The sequence below is a fragment of the Marmota monax genome, unplaced genomic scaffold, assembly GCF_021218885.2.
Source record: "Marmota monax isolate L192 unplaced genomic scaffold, Marmota_monax_Labrador192_F-V1.1 WCK01_AAM20220418_F8-fsc00184, whole genome shotgun sequence".
Taxonomy (NCBI): Eukaryota; Metazoa; Chordata; class Mammalia; order Rodentia; family Sciuridae; genus Marmota; species Marmota monax.
This window is the reverse complement of record NW_026695008.1, coordinates 2,128,968-2,143,640: the sequence shown is the minus strand read 5'-3', so window position 1 is coordinate 2,143,640 and position 14,673 is coordinate 2,128,968. Positions and strand designations below refer to the sequence as shown.

The following is a 14,673-nucleotide window of genomic DNA, read 5'->3' as shown; positions in this document are numbered from 1 at the left end:
TCAAATTAGTGAGGATTTAAATCTATGAACTTCCATGACACACAAAGGAAAAAAAAAAAAAAAAAAAAAACCTCTGTGAAAATCAGGAATGTGTTATTGAAGCATAATTATGGAGTTTTCAAAGAAAATAAAATGATGTACAAATAGAATATGATTTACGCCATGACCTCTATTACCTAATGGCCCTGGTTCCCATCTGGCCATGCTTTCCACCAGGTTAAAAATATCAATAGCTTCTTAAAAGCTAGGTCATCATAGCAAATAGCTAGGCAAACCGATTATGAGAAGGACAGTCAATGACATATTTGGGGACTTAATATACTGAAGGTATCCCTTCTGGCCCATAACTGAACTAATTGCCAAGTAATGTGGCTTTTGAATTTGTCTCAAGTGCCTGGATCGCCTAACTAAGGATAGCTTCAAAAGAGCTCTGGGCTGTCCCAGCTTTAGTTCTTACTTTGCCAACCTTGGGAACTCACTGTAATCAAATAATGCCATCATCTCTACCTGTGAACTGAGGACTAAGAGGTCCTCTTTGATAAAAGAAAAAAAAAAAATACCCGTTAATAAGCCATGAGTACTCCATAGAACTCTGGTGTGTAAATATGGAAAGCCAATAAAAATATGCCAAATTATGGCACAGCCCTCAAGTTCATAGATATTATTGATCAAGGCTAAAATGGGCTATAAAATGGCTTTGCATACATGGAACATATATTTTTCTGAGATTCTATCTAATTCCTTTCCACCTTGGATTCACTTTGTAAAAAGGCATTTCACGGGCCCTTCCTTCAGAGTGGTAAAAACAAAGTAAAATAAAAATCCTCACAAAATATTAATGAAAGTAGTAATAATTAAAATGATAAACAATTGTATTCTATTCTAAAAGCAACTGTCAATTTCATCAACTGAGAGGAAAATATTGCCAGTAAATCTACTAACTCTATCTAGCTTTCAGCATTCATTTTATTATATAATCTCACTAGGAGGTGGGGGTGGTAGTAGTAGGCTATTCATTCCATAAATATTCAGCTCTTCAGGGGCACCTGAAATAGACAGCTATTGACTCATTCTATATAGACATTAAGAATTTTATAAATATGCATGTTTCTGAATGGAAAGGAACAAAAGAAAAATTGACTATAATCAGACTCCATTGAGTGAAAAATAAGAGGAAAAAAAGACACAAATTCTATAACCTCTCAAAATTAGCAGCTTCCCATATGATCATAATGAGATTTATTACATGAGATGTTTTAACATATATTGAATGCTCTTTGCACATACTTGTCATGAAGAAGGTATCTTTGAGTATTCTTAATGGGAAATGTAGGCGTCTTTTTATTAACTGCTCTCAAATATAAAGAATTTACCATGTACTGAAACATCATTGGCATATTCTAGTCATACTTGATTGGGTATTATGAGCAACTGCCTATCATGAGATTCTTAATAAAAACCAAGTAACACACCTTAGTATCAAAAGGTCTCTATTTTCACCAAGAGAAGACTGATTACAGAAATCAGCACACATTTTGCAGAATGTCTAAGGATGGGATAATAAATAAAATTATTGCAGAATCAGTTAAGCCTAGGAGAAATCTGTTTAATTACCACATGAACAATAAATTTTTTATTCTCATACAGGAATGTTCAGAGAGCCAACTTCTCAAATACACCCATCTAAAGTTTTGAAACAAACTCTGGATAATAAAAATACAAATTATTTTTGAAAGTATACTAAGTAACTTACTGACCTATAATATACTGCAATTCACACATATGTACACACTTTTCAATACTGAAATACAATTGGTTTCCTAAGTTGTATGAAATTTTATTTCCTTCCAAGTAACTTGGTGTTCTGGTCACTTGAAAACTGTCTCCAAATCCTTATTGAGAAAACTTATTAACTAACTAAGTAAGGCTTTAACTTTTTTTTTTTTTAACATATCACCTAATGTTTTTCAGAACAATAATGGAAGTGAAGACAATATTTGCACCAGTTTCAAACACACAAAAGAAAACTGCAAAATACATTAGTCTCTTCCAAAAAAAAAAAAACCTGAATCATTTTAACCCAAATGCCAGAGAAAGCTGACAAAACAAAAATCTTAATAGGAAAACAGCTTTATGTCCAAATAAAGCAAGTTGCTTCTTTTCAAAATTTTCATGATTACCCTTCTTAAATTACACAATAGGAAATATCATCAAATAGAATTCACCTAGATATGTGAAATTCTGAATGCCCCCATGCAGGCCTTTTGTGATTAAATGTCTTTCATTTTATGGCAACCAAAAAAGAAAATATATCCCTTTTATATGTAAGCTGGAACAACACTGCATGTGAAAACCTTGGTGCATTTTTTTTTCTTTACGTGATGATCCACAAGCAGGGATCAAAATTTTATTTTAATGAAAAAAACTGAAAGTTGTTCATTTTTCAAAAAATAATCCTGGACAGTTACTGAGCTCTTTTTTCTTTGCCAAAGTGAAAAGGGGGCAGGTAAGGCATTCAAAGTGACAGTTCAAAACAATTAAATGTGGGCTTGATGATTTTCTCACAGGTTAGAGATGCACCTCAAAGGCTAGACAAATTTTAAAAAAAAACTTGACCCTCCCCTGAAAAAAGAAAACTTTCTAACAATCCTAACCACTAAGCATAGTTGAATGAATGAATTTGATGGAAACATCTTACTTTTTTTTATTCCTGTAAAATAACTTTTAGTATTTTCAATCCTAAAATGAGGCCTTATTTCTAGAGAAAATCTACTGCCAGATTCACCATATGTTTGGTGAAATTCTGACTCTTACTCAGAATTTTCCATTCCAAAGATTGACAAACTGTTATCATAAGGAGTGGCTCCATTCTTAACTTGGGCAAAGAGAAGGATGTGGAATAGGGGAAACAAAAGCCTCTATGCTCTAGAAATCTACACCTGATTCAACAATAAGAACTCAACCTGCTACTTTTCCAAATAAAGTTGCTCTCAAATCCCTCCTCTAGGAATTTTCCCCTCTTGCCTTGTAAAAATGACAACCAACTCTTAAGTGGATTTCTGGAAAAAAAAAAAAAAAAAAAAATGGTGCCCTGGTGAGGTTACCAAAATAAACAGCAGAGGGCGCAGTTTCTTTTTTTATCTAAGTTTTCTCTTGTATGAATCACTTAATTGGTTATTTTGGGCCCAATAATATTCGGTATTATTTGTATTATATATAGATATCCACAGATTCATATCAGAGAGCAACTCAATGTCCCTTGCCGAATACATCAACTGATTAATGTGATGCCAGTGTCTGAGAAAAGATTTCAAACAGCATTCCTACACCTAGTCTTTCCCTTTTCAATTTCCCTTTCTCCCCAGCTGCACAACGTGGGATAGTAGTGCTTTAATCTCGTACCAATAAAGGAGATTAAAAGAAGGGGAGTTCAAAAGCTCTCGGTGTAGCCACCAGCTCCACAGGGCTGGCATCGGGGCAAGTTTCTTTCTCCCAAATAAGACAATTGGAGAAAGAAAATGAGAACAAGAATAGCCCTCCTGAGCGTTGTGTGTGGTCAAGTGTGTGAGAGACAGCGCGGTGTGTTGTCAGGCTGTGGGTAGAGGCACAGACCCAGAGCCCGGGCTCCCGAGACAAGAGACAGACACGTAACCTGCTCGGGGCGCACACCCAGGAAGACTTGTGTGTGGGTGTGAGAGGGTGCGGGTTGTGTGTGCGCACAGAGGCTCCGCGCGCTGCCTCCTCAAGGCGCTTTCCAAAGTTCCTCGCCCACCCGGAGTCTCCCCTCCCGCCTGTGGATGGCACTGGGGGGGCCAGAGGGAGGGAGGAAGCCCGGGGAGCGGGGCAAAGACGAGAGGCTCGGGTCGCAGGAGGAGAGGGAAACCGGCAGCACTTACCGTGTGGCCCGTTTGCCCTTGCGCCGGGCGGGAGCAGAGCCGACGGCGCGGGGCGGCGGCCCTGCCCTGCCTGGTCCGCCTCGGGCGGCGGCCGCAGCAGCGGAGCCCGCGGGCGGCGCACCAGCGGGCGGCGGCAGCTCCGCGGAGCTTCCTCCTGGGGCGCGGGCGGAACGGGAAGGCTGGGGGTGTGAACCCGAGCTGCCGCCGCCGCTGCCGCCGCCACAGCCCCGGGGTCCAGATCGCGCCCGGCAGACTGCGGGAGAGGACTCTGCGGACCCAGAACCCACGCCGGTACGCCACTCCCGGCCGCTTAATTACCTTCGCCTCGCGCCCCGGTGGGGAGCCTCAGCAGCGCGTCTCCCCCTCTTGGAGCCCGCACCAAGAGGGGGAATTCCTTCCCGTTGACGTCCTCTTCCGAAATGCAAAAGATCAGTGACTTTGACAGGTAGATGAGGGGGAGGGAGAAGGGGTGGGCGGAGAGGAAGAGAGGATGAGAAAGGTGCCTCTCCCTCCAAAAATATAGTGATATTAATAATGAAATCGCAGCCTTCGGAGGTCTTGCCAGCCCAGTTCTCCGCTCGCCGGCTCTCCGCGCCTCCTCGCGCCGCTGCCTCTGCCACTTCACGCCTTAAACTTTTACTGAGGGATTTTTTTTTCTTTTTTCTATTTCTTTCTTTTCTTTTTTCTTTTTTCTTTTTTTTTTTCTTTTTTTTTTTTTTTAAGCTGCAGGACGATTTCCTGATTCCCAGGGATCAGAACCAGCGGCCAGGCGGTTCTATCCCGCTTGGCACCGCTTTCATTTTATTTCAGATGAAGACGTTGAGCTTAGTCAGAAGGGACATAAATCAGGACAATTAGCATTGGCGCCAAGAAGATCCTCTAGTACCAATTTCGCCCGGGCTTCCTTCGCGCATTCCTCCACTCAAGTCAGAAATGTCACTGCACATAGTGTTGATGGCTGCGAGACGCGACGCACCCAAAGTCCGTTTGATGAAATATACATAGCCCACGATGCTTCTGGATTGCGGTTCCCGGGTCCCCAGCCCCCGCCCGCGGCGCCTGGCCGGGACCCTTCTCCCAGCCGAAAGCGAGCTCTTGGCAAACTTAGGGGCGCAGACAAATTAAAGAGTGAGCGCGAGGGCCAGAAAAGGGAGAAGCAAAGAAGCAGCCCAGGGAAGCCGCAGCCCTCGGAGGGGTGGCATGTACGTTTCACTTAAAAAGGAGATCTTCTGCAACTGCCAGCAAGTGGAAGGATTGCAAACCTTATACTACCTCGAGACCTGGGCGCTCCGAGCGGTCCTAACTCCGTCCCGCTCGCTGTTGCTGTTTGCTGCTCTAGCCACGGCTGCCGCCGCTGGTGACCTCAGGGTGCAGAGGCTAAGACCACCCTCCTCCCTACCCCCCACCGGTGTTCGCCCACAGAAGCGCGGTTTCTACTAATTCCTGGTGTACCTCCCACTTCTTTCCCCGCCTATCCCACCCCTCATTCCTCTGTCTCCACCCCACACTGTTCTGAGCACACCCTTCGCCCCAGCAGTGAGCACAATGGTGTTTTCCAACCAGCAATTTTCTTGCCCAGCCAGAACTCCTAGAGCTCAAGCTTCAAACTTCATTTCGAAATTCATTTCGCTTTAGAAAGTTGAAGTTTAAGAGAGAACTATTCATCGCAGACCTCTTTACCTTTCCCCAAAAAGATAAATGCAAGGGGCCCTGAGTTTTCATTCCTTACCTTTGGAGGCTCACACTCACTTGGGATCATTCTTAGCTGCACACCAATATCAAGTAAAAACAAATGCAGACTTACATAAGATAGGGAAAGACTTTAATTAGAACGACTATTATCATAGTGAATAAATCCACAAGCCTCCCAAAACCAAACTGAAAATCAGAGTTTTTGATTTGTTGTTTCCTATTAGGTAAGGGGAGTAGCCACAGGAGAAAGTGGGGCACATGAAGGGAATAAACTCATTGGCCAGGGCGTGGTTTAACAAGAAATGTATCCGTGTTCCAAGAATTTGGGGGAGCAAGTGACAAGGGCAACTGTTCCCCATTTTAGTGCTTGCTCAGATTGGGAGTCTGGGGCTAAATTTCAAGGGCCTGTGTGGAGAAGCTGCCTGATTTGAGTTTGGTCAGCACAAAGCAGAGAGTAAGAAATGGGCACTTGTGAACACTTGGTCATTAGTCAGGTGCCCCATAATGCAGGCTCCATGTTAAGAGTAGTTGGGGCATTTTTCTGGGATGACTTGGGAAGGGTGGGGAGCTGTTAAACTGAGGTATAACTGAGCAGCCAGTAAGGAGTCAGGGATTCCAAGTTTCCCAGGCCTCCTCTCCAACACCTGAGAGGCCACAAGGAGTCCTTTGCCTCTGTCAGTGCAGAGATGTAGGGCCTCTTTGCTTTCTTCCTTGCCACTTCTATCCTTTGGCATTGACAAAGCAGGAAGGCTTTACCTGCAGGGGTAAAACTCCTAACAGGGGTTCTTAAGAGCCAGTGGCCATTCTTAGTGCTCCCTCTTCTCTGGCCATTCTCTTACAGGTCTGAAACATACTGATGATATGGAAATGCTACTCACCTACCTCTCCCTCACAGCCCCCCAGCGACTGGTCTCTTCTGTAGCAGTGTTTGGCAATAGGACTTGAGAAACAACATTACAGTGGCTCTCTCACATCTCATTGGTCCCCTGACCTGGACACTGAAATACAGACAGCTCTACCAAACCAAGAGGCCCCTTCTGAGATCTCACTCTGGGCTTTAATGATTTTACTGTCTTTCGCCAGTAGAAAGAAATTTACGCAGGAATTAGAAAATTTTCTTGTGAGATATATGAAGACCTCTTTAAGATTACTGGCTCCCAAGCTAGAGTGAAGTTATAGTGAAAGTTTCACTTTCCTCTGTGAAAGTGAAAATCCTGAACTAACCTCCTCTTCTTTGTGGACCTCACCCCTCACTCCTGGGGTTCAGTGGACTTTGAGGAAGACAGCACTTCCAAGTAAGTCTGATATGGGAATGGGAGCTCTATCCAATTAGAAATCTCCCGCTGTAGGAATAGGAGTGTCTTTAGAGGTGACTTTTTTTTTTTTTCCATAAATGTGGTCTGTCCTCTGCAGAGGCTCAGTGAATCACCAACTGATCATGTGGGTCTCAACTCCAAGGATTAAAACAGAATTATCACAGACTTAGCAATATTAAAACTATACCTCTCCTCAAGATCTTGCTCCTTCCTTTCCTCCAGTGGGGATGAAGTGGGAAGTGTGGTTTTCTCTCTCCAGAATAGCACTTTGGGTAGATCTGACATATTCCCCCAAACTGAGCATCTATGAACTAATTATAAATTAGCTTTCCTGAACATGTCTTTGCACATTTCTTTATGTGATGAACATACATTAGATATTTTATTAGCATCAGGGAAAATAATTTATAGAACACTTGCTTTTCTTTATTTTTTGCCATTTGGAAAAAATGATTTTTTTTTCTGTTTTCATTTAAACTTTCAACTCTACTTTTTTTCCTATCTTCCTTTAGAGAAGAGTAGTTTGATCTTTCAGTTCTCCAGCTTCAGATCTCTGGCTAGTTTCCATGCATTTCTCATTATTCTTCGCTTTAGATATTCATTTATTTGTAATCCTGTAATCTAAATGTTGTTCATTTTCCTGAATCCTTAGCTACCTAAAAACTCTTGAGATTTGGAAGAGTTGTTTAAATACCTGTACTACAATATGCCAAACTGGTAATGATGGCATATTTGCAATATATCTGGTCAAAAAACAGAAACATGTATTTTTAAAAAAATTCTGTATGGTAATTGACATAAAGTAGATTTAAGATAAATGTTCATTGCAGGTGTGAATAACTTTTGCCCATTCTCAAGATGAAGCTATAGATTCCTGGGTAATAGGATATAACCCACATAATGTTAAATTAAGATTTAGAGGTTTGAAATATTCAAGTCAGAGGCATTATGCATTTTAGGTTGCTATAGTAAACTACCATAGATTAGATGGCTTATAAACAACAGAAATTACTCTTCATAATCTGAAGATCAGGATGCCAGAATGGCTTGGAACTGGTGAGGGACCTCTTCTGTGTTACACACAGATGAATTCTTGCCTTGAATTCTCACATGTGGAAGGGAGACTGGTGAGCTCTCTGGGGCCCCTTTGTTAGTCACTAATTGCATGCATAAAGTCTTCCCTCCCTTCACCTCCTTACCTCCCACAGACCCTACCTCCTAATACCATCACACTAAGTTTAAAATCTGAACTATAAATTGAGGGTGGGCAGAAACAGTCTGCAACAAGAGGCAAGTTCTGTTTAACCAATTGTATACCGTGTGATAGGTGCTTTTTTTATATTAGTTGCTCAAAACATTACAATGATCTTGACATATCATACATTTGATTCAAATGGGGTATGAATTCTTATTTTTCCACATGTACAGATTGCAGGATCACATTGGTTATACAGCCACGTTTATGCATACTGCCATACTAGAGTCTGTTGTATTCTGCTGCCCTTCCTACCTCCCCTCCCCTCCCCTCCCCTCCCCTCCCATCACCTCTCTCTACCCCATCCTCTGTAACACATTTCTCTCTCTCTTTTTTTTTCTTCCCCCTCACACCATCTTATGCTACTTGTGTCCCAATAGAAATATTCTTCCTTGCAGATGTAAAACCTTTAACTCTTTCTTGCCTCCACTTTTGTGCTCAGGGACATGTTTTATTATAGAGCCATTAGCAGTGCAGTTTTGACAGGTTTTGAAGTTCCTTACATGAAAGACTTTTTTAATGCTTAAATATTTTGACACTTAAACTTCTAGCAAGCCCTAAGCATCTGGTCTGTCCCCTATCACTAGGCTATACCGGCTTTTTCCTTCTATTGCAGGATGTCCGTCTTGAAGCTTTAAATTTATAAGCTCAAATCATCTAAGTAATAAGCATGTCCAACGTAGGGCAGTCTCACTTGGTTCCTCTCGGGGTTGGTAACAGATCCAAAGACATATTGTTTAATATAAAAAAATTACTGGATTACTGATGCTGAAACAGAAAGAATGGCAAATGGTAAAAGCTACTGACAGTTCATGACTGATGTGGGGAACATGGCCTCTAGCAAGAATGTGCTTTCTAATATTATGGCACTATGGAAAATAGTTTGGAAATGATAAAACTTCAATAACGAAATTTTAAAATTCACAAAATGAGATTTTGCTGTTTTTCAAATAGAAAGCATGCGAACTTTTTTAATGGTTAATTTTAGTCAAATGTTTCATGTCTCTTTTCTATATCATCCTTAGGATCCTAGAAGTTTGGGACAGATAATAAGGTTTTCTTGTTTTTGTTTGCCCTTTCTCATACATAAGAAATCACTCCTTAATTTTCATATTTTATGTTAGACATTTTTATCCAGCCAATAAATTTGTCAAAGTCATGACACCCAGGGATTTTATTATCCACTTTTATTTATTTTTTTTGAGAATCAGAATACATAGACAATATTTTGTTTTAACAGTTTATCTTCTATCTAAGGCTGCAAAAAAAAGTATCCCACTGGCAGGTTTGGACAATGCTATGGTCTGAACAAACTCACTATTCTTCTCTGTCCTTACACTTTATTGTGTTTAGTTTATTTGCCTATGAGTGGTAACATTTCTCAAAAAGAGGAGATAATAATTAATCTAGTGTATCTGTTGAAAAAGTTCATTCTCAATAATTGGTTGAATAGATTTCCCCAAATATAATTTTCATGTTTTTGCTTACCCCATAACAACTACCATAGCAAAAGATCACCAGTCTTTTAGAACTAAAGGAAAACATATGACAGAAAACTGAGTAACATTCCTTAACTAATTTAGAGATCTTTCCATAAATTCTATCATACAAGTTCTTCAACTCAGTGAACTGATGGAACCTTAGTGCCTGCTGGGAACTGTCCTAGGTGCTGAAGGAAATGTCAAATCAAATCAGGAATCATGTTGGAAAGAATGAGAAGACTAATAGTAATGTCTGTTTTCAGCATTATAAGTTAGGAGAAATAGATGAAAGAATTAGGTCTAGATTTACTTTATATCCAAAGTGGGGAAAATGTGCACAAAGATCTCTGTGTGGTTATTGACCCAATAACTCAATAGCAGAGTGCAGCCTCTCTTGTTCTTGTACTGACATATAATATAGAATAGAATGCAATAATGACCCAGCTAAAAGTCAGTGAATGATTACAGTGAAAATATGCACAATACACAATATTTCAACAACAGGAAAACAGCAGGCATGGAGGTGAAATCTAAGATCATAGGGTGCCATTTTGAAGGTTATTGTCATGTTCATGTCTCAATCTAAATAACACAAAGTTCTTCCTACTTTTCTTGGCTTCCAGATTTTGGTTTAGTTTGAGACTTTCTGCTCTGAAACTATGATTTTGGCTACTGTTTTTATCAGCTCTCTTGCTCCCATATTTTAGGTTTTATGTTGAATGGAGGCAGTGTATAGATGATGGATGCTGGCTTATAGTGAGTAAGGAAGATTCATGCCAAGTGGCCTTTACTTCCTAGAGGCTACCACCTCCTTTATCAAGAACTCTCCCTCTGCTACAGAAAATGACTAATTCTTTTAAATCATGCCTCAATTTGTAAAGAAAGGAATGAAATTAGAGGCAGTATGAATTTTCTTCTTTCTTCAATAAGTTAGGAAGAAAGTTGATTATCAGTTATCTAAACTTTGAAGTCACACAGAAAATATCATAATTGTTTGATTCTTATGATCTCATGAAAATTGTTTCTTGTCCCCCTTTCTCTTCTCTTTTCCTCTTCCTCAGACATGAATTTAATAGCTCCTATGTGCTAAGGACTGCATTAGAGATAAGATGAATAAGGCAGTTTCTCCTGTAGTTTCTTGTCTTTTGGAAAATATAAACTTATTAACGAACAATGTAATACTATGTAGAAACTGAGATTAGGAACATACAGGGAGCAGAGAGCTCCAAAGAAAAAGATGTATGATTTTCTTTGGGGATCCTAAGCAAAGCTGGATAGATGAGGTGATATGCGCATCACCCCTGGAAAGATGAGTAGGGGCTCATTCAAAGCACAAAGTAACAAAAAGTATTCTGACTAGGGAGAGGTGAAGATGCTAAGGAGCCTAATCCAATAATGCATATTTTGGCATTTCTAAGTAATTTTGTCTGCCTACAGCTCCTAGCATTATAGAGATGGCCTTTATCATAAACACCTACAGGCATTTTGACACTAAAAATCTGGAACAAGAAGTGAGAGAAATAGGGTACAAAGCCAATGAAAAGGAAGAACTCTGTGTTATTTAGATTGAGACATGAGCATGACAATAATATGCCATTATTGACATACATAAGGCAACCTTATGTCTCAACCTAATAGAATCAAATATTTCCCATTGAGTTCTTAATAATCTGTGTTGGGAGAAAAATGATTTAAAATAGCAAATAACTTTAAAACGTCTATATTTGCTTTTGGAATACATTATATGCCTTCTTTTGACAGGATATATACCTTCTTAATGAAGTTTTGTGCTTAGATTTATATTAAAATTACTTGGGATTCCCTGAGTAAGCCCTGACAGAATGAGAATGTGGCTGCAAAACAGACTGGTGACCAGAAACCCAAGGTCTAAGGTTTTAACCAGGGATAAGCCACACATGAATAATGGAGAGCTGAAAAATTAGTAATTATAGATACCAATTCAGTTTTAGACACATCCAGTCCTTGATCATTCCATCATGCTTTGTATTTTTGCTATCCTAAGTCATGGTGTTTCATTTCATCTCCTGTTGAAGAGAAACTATTTGTTAACAAGAAGGAGGAAGAAATAACATATAGAAAGTGATGCTAAAAGTCAAGAAGTTTAGAAATCATTATATATAATGCATGGAAACAGACAAAAATTGATAACAGTAATCAAGTACTTCTCTAAATAAAAATGGTGTTCGATTTTTTTTCCTTTTCTGTTAAAGATAGTTAATTAAGCTCTTATATACTTTATGACCACAAGGTCAGGAGATACACTGATGATGAGAAAAGGCATGAATCATCTTTATAAAAATTTTCACCTGCCCTCCTCATATACTCCCACTGCCTTCGGTATTTATAAACCTCAGATTTCTTAGAATCTATGTAAAAATGAAACTTTGAAAATCACCTCTTTCCTTAGCTAATATCTTGAAACTATATATGTCCTCACTACTCTGAAGGGTGAGTTTGCAATAAAGTAAGGAAGGTAAACTATCAATTACTCCGTGTGTGTGTGTGTGTGTGTGTGTGTGTGTATCTGGTAGGTTGCAGTTATCCATTTATGCTTATATTAAGAATTGATTGATAGACAAGAAAAGCTGGATGCTCCCAGCTCACAAAAGCATTTAGAAACATAATCCAGGATTTCAGCAACAGAAAAATCAGAGATGGATACAAATGCAAGTTTAGCTTAAAACCTATGATATCTTTTAGATACTTCAAGTGAATTTTTCAGAAAATCCAGTCAAATATAATGTAAGTAGCTGTGGACTAGGTGTCAATAGACCAAGCCTTTGTTCCAATAGTTTCTTGCCATGTGAATGTGCATAAGTCATTTTACTTATCTATGTCTCAACTATCTGATCTATAAAATGAGAAATTAAATTCAACGTATCCAAGGTTCTAATTCTCAAAGTGGGGTTTTTGACTTTTTGCCCCAGAATGACTTTTGTAGCTTGTTACAAAGTAGGTTCCTGGGCCATCCCACATTGACTGAGTTAATATCCTCTCAGATGAGTTTTATTTAAGCACAATAAAGTTTGAACATCACTAATTTAAGGTTTGATACATATTTTGCATAGTCTTGCTCTGAGGTTGAGATTAATTTAAATGAAAGCTAAGATAAAAATAAACCTATTTTTCATGTTCTTGGATAATAGAATAGAGTCTCTGATTTCTGAAAGTTGTACATAAATTTCTATATATTAGAATTAAGTGGGATCTAAGTTTGATTTCCTGAAAGATTAGATAGAATAAAGGCCAAAAGCTTTGAAATTATATTTTTAAGACAGAAAAAAATCAAGCATTTGCCACATAATGCAGTTAATTTGTAGTCATGCTCACTGAGGCCCACTTTCTGGAACATATGTATTATCTATAAGCTTCCATAATCTCTCCTAGAAATGTGTTACTCAACTGGTAAATACCAGTTCTCTAAAAACTACCGTAAGATCTAGTCATGAGATGTTAAAAGCATTTGAACATGTTATGCTGGTAGAGTTCTTTTTCAAAGTCAGTCAGTGATTATTTGAATTTATTTGTCAGCACTAATATTCCTGTGAAAAATGTCCTTGAAAATTATTACAATAAGTTTTCCACAAAGGATAGAATGTTCAGAACATTTCAGGTTAGCAAATTATTCGACTATGTATAAGTACAATATCACATATAAACAATTGTAACTATATTTTTTATGAATTGAAGTTAAAGTTGTTGTGAGATATTATATAATGTATTGGCAAATCTCCAAAGACCAGAGTTCAAGTACTGATACAATGAATAATAGTTGCATGACCTTTGTTAACTGGATGAACCTTTCTGAATGTCCATTTCCTCAGCTGTAAAATTGGAATAATGTGATTAATGTAGAGAAGAATTGTTATAAAGAATAAAGGGGATATTTGATGAAAACAAAACATGCTTTGCAAATATTAGCTATTATTTATATTTCACATTGCACTATTGAACTTTCCACTTATAATACCCTAGCATAAATTCTGATATTTATGTATTCATTTACTTATTAATAAATAAGAATTTTTGACAATCTACTATGTTAATACTGTATCAAGGAGTCTGCAAAATAAACAAAAAAAGATGTATAAAATATAATTTTTCTAGTTAAAATACTTAAATTTTACTTGAGGACTTTAGAACATTATTACACAACATAAGGTTAATAATTGATACACAAATAATAAAAACTGGTTAAAATGAATATGATTGGTCTATGATCAGCAATATTTCAATGAAGCTGGGGGGACACTGATCTAGCTATCTTAGGGTTTGATTGATAAATCATGGAGGGAATTTCAGTAGGAAGGAGACTGCATATGGGCAAAGTCATGGAGTCAGGAAAGGAGAAACATTTTCAGGAAATGAGCTAGAATTAAGGTATAATATTAGAGAATAATGGATGCGAATTTGGAAAACCATATAAGCCCCAAAGTCAGTGCTCTTTGAATTCCCCAGTGAAGAGTTTGAAATGGATCTGAGAGATAATATGAAGCAATTGAAGTTCAAAGCAATTAACAGCCATTAATAATGTGGTGTTATTTTTTTAAACAAATTTACCTGGAAACCAGATAAGGGAGATACAAGATGCAGGAGCCAGGTAGACTATGACTTATACTAAAATGGTAGTTGTTGAAACAGAAAAGAAAAAGAAATGGGTATATGAGATAATGGTGAGATGCTAATAGAGTCTATTTATAGAAAGATAATTTTGAGCTGAACAATTGTTTTAAATTAGATGAGAATGAAAATCGATCTAGGAAGTCTTAACATTTTCACATTTATTCAAATATCCACAGCATTTCATTCATTCACCAAATATTAATTAACCAAATATTAATGCAACATAGATGCATTGTTCTAGGAGCTTAAGGTTTAGTGAAGGGTAAAACAAATTCAGCTCATGAGCCTCACATTCTAGTTAGGGAACAAAGAACAGAAACAATAAACATAATTCATAAGTAAGCAATCTATTATATTTGAAAGAGAAATACATATGTAAGCAAGAAGAT

At 38.3% G+C, this 14,673-nt stretch overlaps 1 protein-coding gene across 5 annotated transcripts in view; it reads right to left on the bottom strand.

Moving 5' to 3' along the window:
- Window positions 1-5,311, bottom strand: part of Ntng1 (netrin G1) — a 365,393-nt gene extending 360,082 nt beyond the window's left edge. For 3 of the 5 annotated variants that reach the window (XM_058573685.1, XM_046427578.2, XM_046427582.2), the window contains exon 1: window positions 4,215-5,311. The gene's annotated coding sequence lies outside the window, so the exon portion shown is untranslated. Of the gene's footprint in view, window positions 1-3,896; window positions 4,005-4,214 lie in introns of those variants that run through there. The other 2 variants (XM_046427584.2, XM_046427580.1) reach the window with 2 other exon arrangements.
- Window positions 5,312-14,673: the final 9,362 nt, after the last annotated feature.